General features: G+C 36.1%; 1 protein-coding gene and 2 long non-coding RNA genes across 3 annotated transcripts in view; 2 read left to right on the top strand and 1 right to left on the bottom strand.

Moving 5' to 3' along the window:
* Positions 1-4,259, top strand: part of GALNTL6 (polypeptide N-acetylgalactosaminyltransferase like 6) — a 1,123,375-nt gene that overhangs the window by 246,780 nt on the left and 872,336 nt on the right. The gene's annotated exons all lie outside the window — the stretch shown is intronic.
* Positions 1-4,259, top strand: part of LOC115291288 — a 166,757-nt gene that overhangs the window by 26,092 nt on the left and 136,406 nt on the right. The gene's annotated exons all lie outside the window — the stretch shown is intronic.
* LOC115291274 overlaps positions 1-4,259 on the bottom strand; it is a 21,745-nt gene that overhangs the window by 15,267 nt on the left and 2,219 nt on the right. The gene's annotated exons all lie outside the window — the stretch shown is intronic.

The following is a 4,259-nucleotide window of genomic DNA, read 5'->3' as shown; positions in this document are numbered from 1 at the left end:
AAAAAATAGTGTTATATTCTAAAAAAATAAAAAATAAAGTCACAAAAAATAAATAAATAAATAAATAAAATAAAAATAAATAAAAAATTCAAAAAAATATATTACTTGAACTTTAAAAGAAAAAAAATTTTGTAAGCATTGCAGTCAAATAGTTTAAAAACATCTTATGCTAATTGCATTGCCCTCAATCAGATTTTTTTTTTCCCTCTCACTTATTCGGAGATAGTGACAACCACATCAACATGATTATCTTTGAGTTTTGGTGCCTTCAGCCTTCACATCTGAACCAGCTCTGACCTGAACCATTATAGTTAATGACTGCTTCGGGTACACTTGAGGTCAGACATTTTAGAACTTTGAGACAAATTGGTTTCCTAAAGTATATTTTAGGTCATATGCAGTAGGAACAGTTTTGATGGTTTGTGCTTTAACCTTTCCTGTTCTATAATTCAGAGTGTGGGTGGGGAAGATGGTTAATGTTGCTGTTGAATATGTTGAATATGTCCAAGAGCAATTTTCTGACCTAGAATGTGTAAGATGTTCAAAGTTGAGTAGAAGGTGGATAAGATAGACTTTATAAGACATAAACTCAATTGGGAAAATAGAGCATATGGATATGGGTCTGTCTCTAAATTATGTACTCTGGATGAGACAGCCTCAACCTCTCTCTCCAACTTTGGGACCTGATTGGAAACCAAGTGGAATTATTCTCACTTCCTGCTACACTGATTAGTTTAGCAGTCCAAGACACAACCAATGGCATGTGCCATTCTGCTCAACTGAAGGTAATCCCATCAACATCTATCTCAGACCTTTTTTGAACTTGACCAGGGGAGAGGTCCCTTTATCAAGATAAATATCTTATATCATACATTACATGGAAAATTCATTTTAATATCATTTTATAAAATGTGCTCTAGAAGATCTTCATGTTAATATGTTAGAAATAGTCATAAGCATTTCTATTTCATTAAAAAAATCCCATATTTTGAGTATCACTAGTCAATAGATTTCATTATTCAGTATAATTTAAATACTTTTAGAATTGGTATTATTTCTAACCCTATTGTACTACTCTTACTTGAAAAAAAACTTGAAACTCCCAATTCAAACACATTACTATGTATTGGAAGTAGTTTTTACTTACAGTTTTTGACCTCTGAGTTCAGCCTTTAAAAAAAAATGCTTATTTTTGAGAGAGAGAGAGAGACAGAGTGTGAGTGGGGGAGGGGCAGAGAGAGAGGGAGACACAGAATCCAAAGCAGGCTCCAGGCTGCTATGCTATCAGCACAGAACCTGACATGGGGCTTGAACCCAGGATCTGTGAGATCATTGAGTCAAAGTCAGATGCTTAACTGACTGAACCATTCAGGGGACTCTAACCTTTTCTTTTCTTTTAAACCAACAGTTAACATGATTTTTTGGCCTTTTGGAGACAACATGATTTTTTTTTCTGACCCATGAAGTGTTCTTTCCCACAGCTAAGAAAATAATAAAGAAGAAGTTCTTGTTTGTGGTTTGCTCATAAAGCATCTAACTTCTGCTCCTCTCTCTCTAAATATCCCTAAATATTTCCCTCAAAAATATCTTAATTTGCAATTTTAAGTTTTTTATTTGACAGTAACATCAAGTGATATTGAAATAAACAGCATAAGAAGCTTTTCCATAAGATTTGGCTAACATAACACAGGATAAATACATTCTGTTACCTAGAATGAACATTTCAGTAAAACTAAAAAAGGAAATGCTGGGGGCCCCTGGGTGGCTCAGTGGGTTAAAGCACCCAACTCCTTTTTTTTTTAACTTTTTAACATTTATTCATTTTTGACAGAGATAGAGTGCTAGTGGGAAGGGGCTGAGAGAAAGGGAGACACACAATCTGAAGCAGGTTCCAGCTCTGAGCTGTCAGCACAGAGCCCAATGCGGGGCTCAAACCCAGAAACCAGGAGATAATGACCTGAGCTGAAATCTGATGCTTAACACACTGAGCCACCCAGGCCCCCAGGTGTCTACCTCTGATCTCAGCAGATCGTGATCTCACAGTTCACCAATTTGAGTTCCATATTGGGTTCTGTGCTCACAATGCAGACCCTGCTTGGAATTCTCACTCCCTCTCTTTCTGCCCCTACCCCACTTGCTAACTCTCTCTCTCTCTCTCTCTCTCAAAATAAATAAACTTACAAAAATGACCCTTTTGGAAATTGTTTAATTTGTGTCTCTGGCTAAAAAATAATCCTGTTTTAAATCTATTTTATAGAAACAGAAGAATTTTTTTCTTGACACATTTCTTAAGAGTGATATTTAAACAATAAAAATAATAATGTCAAAATCTATAAAAATGAATCGACTAAGAACATCCTTTTACTCCACACTTTATGGAAAGATAATACTTCAAAAAATAATATATCTATCTTGCTAACGTAGCTGTTTATTTTTGTGCAAGCCAGCTTAGCTTTATTAAGTGATAGAAGTGTAACCCTGGCAGGAATAACTGGAAGTTATTTTTTGCTTATCCGTTATTGTGCATTGTGTATTGTATGTTACGTGGTGTAGTATTTTGGACTATGTAATCTGTGCATAGATGATGGGATCAGATTTGTTCAATATAGTCAAAAGTCCAGTTTCATTTTTTTGTTGAGTTTTACCTCTTATCTGTGTGTACGTGCTTGTGTACCTACATTGTGGAGGTGCATGTATATATGGATTTCATTTTTATAGAAATTAAGACATCAGTCATATGCTCACTACTTGTTAAAAGCTATTTCTGTGGTAATTTTGGTTTTTCAATTATTATTGAATTCCAATAATTTGAATTAAAGTGAATATAATAGTGATTATGGTGGTGTAATAATAATCACAATTATTAAGTGTTTATGCTGTGCCTGGTAATATGGCAAGTGCTTTCACACGTTAGTTATTTCAGTACCACAATGTAGATAACATTAGCCACCAAATGTGCATACATGACAAAACCAAAGCAGATTGTGTCGTGAGGTCAACCATCCCATTAAAGATCGTACAGTGTCATGTTTGCTTGAATCTGGTTCCTTGTGGATTCAAAATCTATCTCTTCCCGCTACATTATTAGTGATAACAAAGGAAAATGAGAAACTGATATGGTGACCTGTGATAACTTTACCTTGGCTAAAATAATTTGCAGATTTTAGTCATTTTAAAGAATCTTTATTTATGAAAACATGACAGGATGGATGTTTTTGTCTTTGAAATATTCCAGTGCCTTGCACTGCTTAGTAAGATAAACCCCAAAGCAGCGAACTTGATGTTTCTTGGCTTTTGAGGCTGTAGCTTATGTCTTTCCTTCATATTCTAATTATGTTTGGCTTACACCTTAAAAAAAAAATTCCTGCTAAGGAGGAACTTCTGCTCAGCCACAGCTTTGGTCTAGAGCTGTTCTGAATTTTAGTGATAAGTGAACTGATCCCTTAAGGTCCCTCTGTAGAGTGTCAGAGCCTTGTTTCTCTCGATTTATGTATTCTTAGCAGGACTCTGCTGTCCCTGAAGACCCCCCTGATCACTTCTACAGAACACGACAGCAGGGCCCTTCTCATTGCCTAATGGCCCGGTCCACCTCGCTAGTTGGTTTCTTTCCCAATCGCCTCTCACTGCTTTCGTTTTCTTCTATCCGCTTGCACACTCTCATAAATCAGACCACTTATTTTTTTTTCTAACAGGTATTTACTTAATTTCTCAGCTAAAGACCTGTCTCATACTTCACAGGGAAAAGAGAAGCAGTTGGATGAAAACTCTTTAGCCTTCTCCTTACCAGATCTATCCATGCAAATTAATACATGCCTATCCCCCAGCCTTCCTTCTTATTAAAAAGGATAAAGTGTCTCAGATTTTTGTTGTTGGTCAGTCTATCTACTTACACATTGTTCTTATCCCATCTTTGTCTGCTTAAGGATTTTGCTCTTCTAATTATTCTTTTTCTCTCCCACTTCATTAGGGAGAGACTACATCCTAGACCATCCGCATCGCTAATATTCTCTACTTTAAAACACAGAATAAAAAAAGGAATCCATGTGAGCATCCACAAGTACTGCCTTTCAGTGCGCGTTACTCGTCAGGCTTCTACATGTTCACAGTCCACTTCTCTTCTGTTTCCTTCATGTTTCTTCTTCCCTTTCCTTTCCTCTCTCTGCACATGTTACCGAAGTGATTTTTCACTAACCCCTTCTCTACAAATTCCATCTATACAGAATGACTCTCGATTTTGCATTTGTGTTCAGATTTCTCAG

Source organism: Suricata suricatta, chromosome 1 (assembly GCF_006229205.1).
Source record: "Suricata suricatta isolate VVHF042 chromosome 1, meerkat_22Aug2017_6uvM2_HiC, whole genome shotgun sequence".
In the NCBI taxonomy this organism is placed as follows: Eukaryota; Metazoa; Chordata; class Mammalia; order Carnivora; family Herpestidae; genus Suricata; species Suricata suricatta.
The sequence above is the reverse complement of the archived record's forward strand: the minus strand, read 5'-3'. Positions and strand labels throughout refer to the sequence as shown.